At 39.6% G+C, this 12564-nt stretch overlaps 1 non-coding gene across 1 annotated transcript; it reads left to right on the top strand.

The window, feature by feature from the left end:
* The first annotated feature begins 552 nt into the window (after nt 1-552).
* On the top strand, nt 553-659 carry LOC120068716 (small nucleolar RNA R71). The gene has a single exon (XR_005479341.1). It is a non-coding gene; the product is annotated as a small nucleolar RNA R71 (small nucleolar RNA).
* The last annotated feature ends 11905 nt before the right edge of the window (nt 660-12564 follow it).

Below are 12564 nucleotides of genomic sequence, written 5' to 3'. Positions count from 1 at the left end.
CCAAGCGGCGGTCCTTGCCTCTGCTATTGGTTTACCCCTGAATGGTGTGGCTCCTGTTGATTACCTGCCCAAGAGAAATTTAGATGGTTCCTCCATCCGGGATTGTATGTGTTTGAGAATGGGTTATTTTTAATAAAGCATACCGATTGCGGATTTTGTGGGCAATCAAAGTAGGAATGGGGATCTCCACAACCCACACAACTAACCATGGGTTGTACAAATGTTTCTACCTGATTTACCTTTTGCAAATTTGATGTGTTCCCTAGTGACATATTCTACAAAAGGTTTGGTATAGTAGCCACTTGTGCAGAGAGCGTGGCTATTGCGTTAGAGTCAATAAAATTCACATTCTGAGATCACCTCTTCCTTTCTGCTCTTGCATCGTAAGTGTCATCCACCCATTCCATATTATGCTTAGCTATGCGGTCCAATATTTCCTTAGCTTTAGTATAAGATTTTTCCATGATATCGCCAGCTGCAGCTGCGTCGGCTGCCATTTGAGACGCTCTGTTTAATCTTCCATAGAAAGTCTCCATCTGGATGGTTAATGGTAATCCATGATTGGGGCAATTCTTGACTAATCCCTTAAAATGCTCCCATGCGGCGCTCAAGGTTTCAGCTTCTTCCTGGTCGAAGTTCATGATCTCTCTCCTCCTCCTTGCATTTGTGGTGGGTGGAAAGTATTTCTGCATGAATTTCTCCATCAACTTTTCCTAGGTTGTGATCTCACCAGGCTCCAAAGAACTTACCCATTGCTTTGCGTCGTCACGTAAAGAATATGGGAATAAAGATAGCCTAATAGCTTATGGGGTGATTCCAGGAATCAAAAATGAGTTGCACGTCTCCAGGAAACATTTCATATGGGCGTGAGGTCTTCTCCCCGAGCACCCCCAAATTGTCCAGCTGTTTGGAGCATTTGTAACATCACATATTTCATCTCAAATCTTGTCCCATCTACGTTGGATATATGATCCTTGGTGAGAAATCATAAAACCCAGGAGACGCATACTCCCTCATGGGACGCGTACTACTGTTTACCATTATGATAAGATTTTGCGCAGCGTGTGCTAGCTGTTGAGCTAAGTTTTGATTCGCTTGTTCGCCCGCCATTTGTTGTTGCCTGGTTTGTTGTCTGAGCAGTTGTTGCCTTAACCTACGGCGACGATTAGATCGATTTCTTCGTCGGAAGGTCCTTTCAACTTCGGGGTCGTATACAAGTTTAGGAGTGCTCTCTCTACTCATAAACATTTACAAGCTTCAGCTTAACTCGTAATACTCCCTCAGCTGAAGTTTTCCTACAAAAGATACAAGCAAAATTTCTGATTAGTTTTGTTGCTGAATTCCCAACAACGGCGCCAAAAACTTGTTTGTTGATTTCGTGATTCGAGCTTAGGAGCGTATTGTATAAGATAATTGGAAAAATAAATGTAAATATGAATGATGCGTCGATGCGTTTATGATGCGTTAGTAACGCGTTGATGCGTTAGTGATGTACAACAGGACACTTGACACTCCTCTATTGACGTTCAAGTTTTCCTAAATCAGATCCAAGTATAAATCCAACTTAGGTTCCGGGTAAGTCCAGGGTCGAACTCAAGGATTCAGATTAAAGCTAACGTAGACCTTGCATTGTAACTGTTGTAAAGATATCCTAAGTGTATGTAGAAATGAGTTATTTACACTAAGCTGTTGTGTGTGTGTGCAAAAAGATACAAAAGGGTCGAGTAGAGAATGATGGGTCGTGTGAAAATGGAGTTTAATGCAAGTGATATGCGTCGATCTCAGTTTGATGTACACAAATAAGAATATGAAGCGAATGAGATGACTTGTTTATCTCCTTTATGCGTTAGACTCTATTCGACACTTCTCAATGTGAATATCATACAATACCGATCTCTAGGATGTATGGGTCAAACACGGGATGCAATAAAACACCAGTGCGTCTATCTTTAAATATACTAGGCGTTTCTAACTTGATGCTGGCTTACTTATTCTCTCGAATAGTTTAAGCTAAAGATGCTTTTACCAATTGATTTAGTTGGCTTAAGCATTCGAAATGGAATTTTGCAAGAAGTTATAGATGCATCCAACATAAACAAGAAATAAACTATGGCAAAGTATGATAGATCAAATATGTGAATTTATAAAGAAACTGATTGTCTTTACAAAACCAATACTTAATCAAATGAGAAGATAAAAGCGATAAGTAAGATGAAATGAAAGGAGTCAAGCCGCAAAATACAATTTCTTGTCCTCTTTAGCTCAATTCTAGTCGTGTACAACCACTTGTGGAAGAATTGAAAGAAATGTCTATCTCGAGCTCAGCTTCCTCCACTCCTTGATTGGCGATGGTGGTGGTTCTCTGCCCTCTTGTTCTTCTTGGCACCACAACACAGCTCTAAAGATCTAAAATTCTAAACTAAGCTCCGACTATCTAACTGAGACTTAAAACTCGAAGAGCTTTTCATCTGGTGGGATTTCTTCTATTTATAGGTATCAGTCATCCCCAACTTGATGATGGGCAGAATTAATTCCATATCCTGGTCGGCCGCCTGACACTCAGATGCTTTTCAAACGCCGTCCGCTATAGGTGCCCATGCTTGTAAGTGGTGATTTGACACAAACAACTTGAATCAATGAATCTTCCTTGCGTTGAATCCCTCCGACGCATGCCCCATGCGTTAGACTTTGCCTGCAACACTTTTCTTAATCATGCGTTAGCTTTTTGTTGAAATCCTGCAATATCATGCATTAGTGCCGCAGTATTTTAGCAATAAACATTCTTTTGCATGAGTTTGATAGTGTTCGAGTAATTCCATGCGTTTTCTCTAAAAATGATGAGATTTTATCATTAAAGACCTTAATTGTTCCAACTTTTGAGGCACAATAACTTGTATTTCTACAAGTTATCAGTGACCGAGCATAATAACTTAATAAAATATGAAAACATCGTAAAGAGAAGTTCATACTAGCAATAGCCAATAGGAAAACTGGATGATCCTTAGAGGAAATAGCATGATTAATACTATCACATGTCTCTAAAAAAGCAACTTCGCTTTATAGATTAGGGGGTTAGAAACGATGTTAGAGATGTCGAATATGAAATAATTGAAGGAATTGAATTCTTTAGTGGAAGTGTGTGAATACTTGTGTTTCTTAAATTCATTTTGGAAAAATATGAAAGACAGAGAAAAACATACAATATGCAGGATAAACCAAATATATCTAAGCATGCTCTTAAAAGGGAAGAGAGGACTAGAAGACTAACCTTTGAAAACAATCTTCAATGTTTATTTCTCTTGAACGAACTCCTGGGTCACAAACTCTTCGTACTGTGAAATCTTCCTTGAACTTCTCTGCATCAACTTCAATAGGACACCACTATGGGACCTTCCTTGCTATTCCAGGATAAGGATCGAGATGGTGGGATCTTTCTAGTTTTTTGGAGTATCAAGAGAAGAGAAGAGAGATTGAGAGTGTGATTTTCTTCTGTAACATTTTATAGAGGATCAAGAAATCCCACTATCACTAAATGACTGGTGGGTGAAAATTTAACTTTCAAAACAAGAAGGAACCAACCTTTTGGTTAGAGAATCCCACATGGAAAATTTGGTATTGGAAGCCTCCTTTATGTACTCCAATCTTGAGTTTCGGGTTTGGGCCCCAAAGGGTACCCATGTTTTGGAGGGAGTGAGAAGATAGACCAATGTGGGTTCAATGGACGGCCCACACGCATGCCACCGTCCGTCTCACCACCTTTTCCGCTCCCTACCGTTCCACGATGGAGACCTATAAAAGGCGTGGCCTTCAACAGTTTAAAAAGCACATCTCATTTTTCACTTCATTTCATTTTTCCTCTCCTAACTCTTCCATTTTAGTTTTCTGAGCAGTGGGTTTAGAAAGGGTGTGTGTTTCGATCGGTAATGATGCATTTTCGATCGGGTTTCTTTTGGCTATTTTATCTTGGGGACGACGTGGCAATTTTCAGACCTGCTTGCACACTTGGACAGAGCTGCGAAACGTCTTAAAGAGAGTGAGCTCCATGACTCAGCCTATAACGAGTTTCTGTTTTGCAGGTTTTGCTTTTTGTTTGACCGTCGTGCCTTGACCCTTTACTATTCGTTGTTCTAAAGGTCCTACCGTTTCCAACAATTTTAAGACGTATCGCCACATCATCAATGGCCCTCGATAGCAACAATGACGTTATGATATCTGACCTCAACTGTCCATTCCGGTTCGAAGAAGCGAACTTCAAGCGGTGGAAGCAAAAGATGGTATTTTTTCTCACCGTCAAGAAAGTTGCCGAAACTTGTACTAGAGCTAAGCCAATTTTCCCTTTAGAAGAACCAACTGAACAACAGATAAAAGAAGCTGCTGACTGGGAGGAGAAAGACTTTCTTTGTAAGAATTTTATTTTAAATGGTTTGACTGATGATCTGTATGACTACTACAGTACAATGAAGACGGCGAATGAGGTCTGGGATGTCCTGCAAAAGAAGTACAACACCGAGGAGATCGGGTAGAAGAAATATGGTATTAGCCGTTATCTCAAGTTCCGGATGACGGATGACAAATCCGTGGAGGCCCAATCCCATGAACTCCAGAAGATAGCCCACGAAATAATTACTGAAGGTATGCCTCTAGACGAATAATTCCAAGTTGTTGTTATTATTGATAAATTGCCCCATTTGTGGAAGGACTTTAAGAACACTTTGAGGCATAAGACCAAGGAGTTCTCCTTGGAGAGTCTTATAAGCCGGCTAAGTATCGAGGAGGAAGCTTGGAAGCAGGACCAGAGGGAGGAGGTGAACGCAGTACCTGGGAAACCCGCCTCTGTCGTGGTAAAACCTAATAAAAAATCTAAGGGGACAAAGAGGAAAGGTCAGAACCGTGGCTCCAGCAACCAGAACCAACAGAAAAAACAGAAGCCCCCTTTAGGAGAAACGGTACAGTTCCTCTACTTTAATTGTAATAAACCTGGGCACATGGCTAGGAATTGTAGGAACAGGCATCGTTCTGCTAGTCAGGCGAACCTGACAGAAGAACCGTTAGTCGCCATGATCACAGAAGTAAATGTGATTGGTGATTGTGAAAGGTGGTGGATAGACACTGGCGCTAAGCGCAATGTCTATCACGACTTTGGTCTATTTAAAACTTATACTGAAACTAAGGATAAGAATATTCTATAGAGAGATCACCACTCCATGAAAGTTGCTGGAACCGGCAAGGTGGAATTGAAGTTAACCTCTAGGAAGACCCTCACGTTGAAGGACGTTCTACACACTCCAGAAATAAGAAAGAATTTGTTTCGGGCTATCTCCTCAACAAAGTCGGGTTTACTCAAACTATAAGGGCAGACCTGTATACCCTTACCAAAAATAATGTATTTGTAGGGAAAGGGTATGCAACTGAGGGAATGTTCAAATTAAATTTAGACCTTAATAAAATGAAATTTTCTGTGTATATGCTATGTTCTATGAATATTTGGCATGCTAGACTCTGCCATGTGAATAAGAACTTAATTAGTAACATGATTAAACTGAAAATGATACCTAAGTTATCCACGAATTATTTTGATAAATACAAGTATTGTAGTCAAGCTAAAATTACTAAAACTCCGCATAAATCTATACTTAGGAATTCTAAGCCTCTAGATTTGAGTCATTCTAATGTATATGAATTTGATGGCATCTTGACTAGGAATAGTAAAAGATATTTCATTACCTTTATTAACGACTGCTCTGATTTTACTTTTGTATATTTGCTGAAAAACAAAAATGATGCTTTTGATGCTTCAAACTTTTTGTTTCTGAAATAGAAATCAGTTTAATATAAAGGTTAAAAGACTTCGTAGTGATAGGGGAACTGAGTACGACTCGGACAGTTTTAATGAGTTTTTTAACTCACATGGAATAATACACGTAAAGACCACACCTCATTCACCTAAAATGGAAAAGCCGAAAGGAAAAATAGAACTTTAGCTGAGCTAGTAGTTGCTATTTTGCTTAGTTCAGAAGCCGCGTCTTATTGGTGGAGTGAAATTATCCTTACAGTGTGTTATATCCTAAATAGAATCCCAAAGTCTAGAAACAAAACTTCACCTTACGAAATTCTCAAGAATAAGAAACCAAACTTGTCCTACTTTAGAACATGGGGTTGTCTTATCTTTGTAAGAATTTCAGACCCAAAAATGAGAAAGTTGGCTAGTAGAACTTACGAGTGTGTCTTTATAGGTTATGCCTTAAATAGTAAAGCTTACAGGTTCTATGATCTAGTGAACCAAGTGATCATTGAGTCAAATGATGCCAATTTCTTTGAAGACATATTTCTTTTTAAATCAAGGAATAGTGGTGGCTCTGGATCAAGTGGTCTAACCCTAGTAGGAAATCCTAACCCTAGAGAGGGAACTGACCCAGAACCTAGATGAAGCAAAAGAGCTAGAACCGCCAAAGATTTTGGAAATGACTTCCTGACCTACAATGTAGAAGAATACTCTAAAGATCTAAGAGCTACCATGTTCTTAGTAGATGCCAACCTATGGCAAGAAGCCATAAATGATGAAATGGACTTACTTGTGTCAAATAGAACTTGGCACTTAGTAGATCTACCCCCAGGCTATAAGGCAATAGGGTACAAATGGATCTTCAGGAGGAAACTTAAACCTGATGGGACTGTCGACAAATTTAAATCCAGGTTAGTAGCAAAGGGCTTTAGACAAAGAGAAAATGTAGATTTATTTGATACCTTCTCCCCTATTACTAGAATTACCTCAATCCGTGTCCTATTCTCTCTCGCTACCCTTTATAACCTCATAGTACATCAGATGGATGTAAAAACTACTTTTCTAAACGGTGAACTTGAATAAGAGATTTACATGGAACAACCTGAGGGTTTTGTTGTCCATGGTCAAGAAAATAAGGTGTATAAATTAGACAAATCTCTCTATGGACTAAAACAAGCTCCTAAATAATGGCATGAAAAATTTGACAACCTCATCCTATCCAAAGGTTTCAAGGTCAATGAAAGTGACAAATGCATCTACTATAAGTTTGATAATAACTTCTGCACTATCTTGTGTTTGTATGTAGATGATTTATTGATCTTTAGGTCGAACTTGCACGTCATAAATGATGTAAAATCAATATTGAGTGCAAACTTCGATATGAAAGATTTAGGAGAAGCTAGTGTAATTTTAGGCATAAAAGTAAATAGGTCTAAAAAGGGAATTTCTTTGTATCAATCTCACTATATAGAAAAGATTCTAAAGAAATATAATTACTTTGAGTGTAAACCAGCCTGTACTTCTTATGACCGTAGTGTCAAGTTGTTCAAGAACACTGGTGACAGTGTTAATCAATCTGAGTATGCGAGCATCATAGGCAGTCTTAGATACGTTGTTGACTGCACGAGGCCTGACATAGCTTATGTTGTAGGATTACTGTGCAGGTTTACAAGCAGACCTAGTAAAGAGCATTGGAATGTTTTAGAAAGGGTAATGAGATACTTGAAGAAAACCCAAAACCTAGGATTACATTATCAAAAGTTTCCCGCTATCCTAGAAAGGTTCAGCGATGCTAATTAAAAATCTCTTTCGGATGATTCAAAGGCTACAAGTGGCTATATCTTTAATATAGTTTGCGGAGCTGTCTCTTAGAAGTCCAAGAAACAGAATATTTTAGCCCAATCTATGATGGAGTCAGAAATGATAGCACTAGCGACATCTAATGAAGAAACAGGTTGGCTTAGAAGTATGCTATCAGAGATTCCTTTATGGGAAAAGTCGGTACCAGCTATATTGATCCATTGCGATAGTACTGCAACAATCACAAAAGTTTAGAACTGTTACTACAATGGAAAGAGACGTCAAATACATCATAAGCACGGTACCATTAGAGAGTTTCTCACTACTGGTGTAGTTAGAGTGGATCACATATGGACTGATGAAAATTTGGCAGATCCTTTGACGAAAGGACTAGCCAGAGAAAAGATTTTTAGAACCTCAGAAAGGATGGGACTCATGACTATAGAAAGGTGAATCCCTATAAGGAAAACCCAACCTATAGATTAGAGATTCCAAGAAACAGGTTCAACAGGTAATAACTGATCACGAGTGATATATAGTGAATCATGCTAAACCAAACACAGAGTTCCATTCCTATGACTTATGTCTGAGCATGATATCCTGAAGCGTAAGAAAGGTTGAACTCAGTTCTTAATGAGATCTAAACTTGATGACAAGTGGGGTACCTAGCTACAAGAGTACTCTTGATAGACTCACCTGTGTGAATGTGGAAGTGGGGGCCCCACTTCCTATGGAGTTTTTAGGAAAACTCTCTAGAGCATTAACTAAACCAAGATACACGTGCTAGGCCTTAAAGCATGGGCTTTCGTACTACACCCTAATGACACTCTGTGTGAGATGCTGTTAGAGACAGAGTTCAAAACCAAGGGTTACTTTAGTATATTCTGAATCATCTACACCATGTAAAGGTTCAAGTCGTAAGACACCTTTTCTTATGCATAGTGTTGTATAGACTAAAACTACTCGATAAAAATTTTTTCTCTCTTTCTATTTTTGATTAAATTTTCAGGTGGGGGATTGTTGGGTGATGTCACGCCTCGCCCCGAGCCCACACTCCTAAGCCTGAGGAGAGGCATGAGGGACTGCAGATACCACCCTTTTGTGATACCTACTGTCCAACTAAAGCTTTTTACTACACTCAATAAACTTTAAGTCAAGAAGATAAACAACAACTGATTAAGTAGGCCCATTTTATATTACAACAATGTAATGTTCATATAACTCCAAGACTTAACTACAAAGTTTATAGCAACCACTCCTAAAACCCTCTAGAAGTGCCACTGTGGCATGTGGCAGACGTTGACCTTAGCAGCACCTTGGAACTTCTCACCTTTTGCTACCTGGGAAGAAAATGTGAAATAACAGAATGAACTTCACAAAGCTCAGTGAGTGGTAAGCAAATTTTTTAGTCTATTTCAACTCATAAAAACAAACATATCATAGGTATACGAGGTTAGTACTCAAACCTCCGCTTTGAATGAGTCAGTTCTCCACTCTATCTACACGCACAGTAGATAGCTAAACTAATAACTACTTAGAATGAGTCTATTCTCTACCTACACATACGGTAGATAGTTAACTATTATTAATTACAACGCTTACTCTTTTCGTTTCCCCTTTATTCTCTATGTCTCCTATGTGCACATAACTCCCTGCTCATAAGCTCAGAAGCTAGGCCCGTCGGTCCTCTGACCATCCCATACGAGGATCCTCTCACAAGCTCAGAAACTAGACCTCTCGGTCCTCTGACCATCCCCTGAGGTTTTACTTTTGGGCTCAGGAACTAGTCTATTGTCCCTCTGACCATCCCGATCACATAATCTCATTCTCATGCTAGATACTCATTCATAACATAAGCATATACAATTTTCTCTAAAAGATATGCTTAAAACTTAAAGGAAAGTACCACTCACCTTGGTAAGGATAGGAATCTTTCTCTTAGAAGTTCCTTGATCTTCCCGGGCTCCTCTTTTGAACCCTCAAAATCTTAGCTCAGAACTCCTCGTGGTTTAGTTGGAATCTTCAAAACATCAAGACTGGCCCAAGCTTACCCGACAGCTCGACCCTTCTGTCTTTTTCTCATTCTTCAACCCGATTCCTTGAAGCTTCTTCTTCGGTAACCTACCCTGAAAACTAGACTCTTCTAGCTTTCAAGTGGCTTTGGAATCACTCCAAACGCACTAGTATTCTGGGAAAACTTCTCGTCCCAAGTTGATGTTACTTCCAGACCACTGTCCAACAGCATCTCCTTCTCTTGGAACCTCATGACCAATTCATGGTCTTGCTACCAACGCATGCGTTCTTCCATCAACGCATAGATTTCTCACAATTAGTCTTCATACACTTCCTAATGTCCTTTGAAGAGAAATCGAGTTATCATCTGAAGAGATCTTTGGCCCTATTTATAGGCATCCAAAATCTATCTAAGGTCGACACCTCCTACTTGGCCACATGTCCAAGTATCTTTTCCCCACACTATCAACACAACCTTCATGCCATCACAATCTAAGGTGTCTTCCTCTTTCTTAGCCAACACAAAATGCTTAAATTTCCATGTCTTCTTGTGCATCCACCTCATTTGCTTAAGGCCTAAGATTTCTCCCAACAAGCCATATGTCTGGATGACAACCTTGAATACATTCATTCAATCTTACCTTGTGCATCCAATTGACGCAACTTGGTCACATATGCTAAATGCTCGCAAGGCTCATCTTTGGTCGCATATCCTTCTCTTTCCCATGGCTTACCTTTGCCCTATGCACTCAACTAGGATAATGACCAATACTCTTCCAACACATACTATTAGCCTTGTCCTATGCACCCACATGAGGGATGTCCAACGCATATAGCACATCACCACCACATAACAACCTTATGTACCGCAAGCCTTAGGAATGCAAGACGTTTCACCATGCGTCCACCATGGCTTGGTCTCATCACCTAGTTCATCGTCTAGTACTACTGCCACATAGCACCATCGGATAGTGTTGCCACATAGCACCATCGCATAGTGTTGCCGTATAGCACCAGTCTACCGCATAGCTCTTGCTCATCGTGTAGCACTGACGCCCATCGTGTAGCGAAGCACGACTATCGTCTAGCGAACACACCCATCATGTAGCGTCATCGTCTAACGCTGATGCCGATCGTACAGTGCCAACGCCTCATCGTCTAACGATATCGCCCATCGCATAACACTATCGCCCATCGCATAGCCCTATCGTTTAGCTCCACCCATTTGCTACACGATCGTCTAGCGCCCGCTTACACGATCGTCTACCTCATCGTACAGCACTGCTCACTTACTATACGATTGACCAGCACCCATGCCCGCGCAAACTTGAGGTTGTCGCATGCTTTGCTAACCTCTTAAAACGTTGGTTGCCGCATGCTTTGCTAACCTCTCAAGACATTGGCTACCACATGGTTGTCCCTGCATAGTCTTTCCTCTTGGCCCCACTTTAGCCTCTTTTAACGCCCAAATAACCTCTCAAATGTTCATAGTCAACGCATAGCACAACACCAACACTTAGCACAAGGCCAACGTATTGTCTAATACTTCGTTTTTTTTTCTAGCCTCCAACGCATAGTTCTTTTTGGATTCATACTTAACCAAATTTTCACTAGTTAAGGCTTATCTCAAAGCTACTAAACAATCTTATTTAAACACGTAGAATTTTCCTCCTCTTTAAAATAGGATTTAACTTCCACTTAGTTAATTCCCTTAATCACCTGCTTAAGTAGAGAAAATGGAAATCCGGGTTTCACAAGTGAAAATTTAACTTTCAAAACAAGAAGGAACCAACCTTTTGGTTGGAGAATCCTACATTGGAATTGGTATTGGAAGCCTCCCTTATGTACTCCAATCTTGAGTTTTGGGTTTGGACCCCAAGGGATACCCATGTTTTAGAGGGAGTGAGGAAATAGACCAATGTGGATTCGGTGGACGTCCCACACGCGTGCCACCGCCACCGTCGACCAGTCGGGTGGGACGTGGCAAGGCGCGTGTGTGTTTATTAATTTTTAATAAAAATATTATTATTTTTATTTATTTTTTATTATTTTATTTTTTCCCTTTTAACCGGAAAAAAAAGGGGAAAAGGTCCTCCCCTTCGTGATTCGTCCGCTTCGTTCGCGTGCAAGCTTTCGTCCATGCACATTTTGAGGCTCACCGCCTTTTCCACTCCCTACCATTCCACACCGAAGGCCTATAAAAGGCGTGACCTTCAGCAGTTCGAAAAACACATCTCATTTTTCACTTCATTTCATTTTTCCTCTCCTAACTCTTCCATTTTAGTTTTTCGAGCAGTGGGTTTAGAAGGAGTGTGTGTTCCGGTTGGTAACGGTGCATTTTCGATCGGGTTTCTTTTGGCTGTTTTATCTTGGGGACGACATGACAATTTTCAGACCTGCTTACACACTTGGGCAGAGCCACGAAAGGTTTTAAAGAGAGAGAGCTCCGCGACTAAGCCTATAACGAGTTTCTGTTTTGCAGGTTTTTCTCTTTGCTTAACTGTCGTGCCTTGACCGTTTACTGTTCGTCGTTCTGAGGGTCCTATCGTTTCCAACACTTTTGTGAGATGATGGATGATGTAGAAGAACTTCATGAAATTTATTCAAACTCTATATTATTTAAACTATATATTAAATTTATGGTTAAATAATATTAATTTAATTAACTATTAATTAATTAATAATTAAATATTATATATTTAATTTAATTTGAATTATATTAAAATAACATCTCACATCACCCATGGTTTTGATATGAATTTGATTCATATTAATTTATATGAAGACAACATAACATATATAACCTAAATATGTGGCTTGTTTTCTAGTAAAAATCTTCTAATAATATTATACGAAGACAACCTAACATGTATAACTCAAATCAAATGAGGATATATTAAAGGAGATAGAATAAAACATATTTCACCAGAACTTTTCTACACTAATGATCCTGAAGAAAACGGCGACAT

The sequence above is a fragment of the Benincasa hispida genome, chromosome 12 (genome assembly GCF_027475165.1).
Source record: "Benincasa hispida cultivar pf3 chromosome 12, pf3_genome.v1.1, whole genome shotgun sequence".
Taxonomy (NCBI): Eukaryota; Viridiplantae; Streptophyta; class Magnoliopsida; order Cucurbitales; family Cucurbitaceae; genus Benincasa; species Benincasa hispida.
This window is presented reverse-complemented; position numbering and strand designations above follow the sequence as displayed.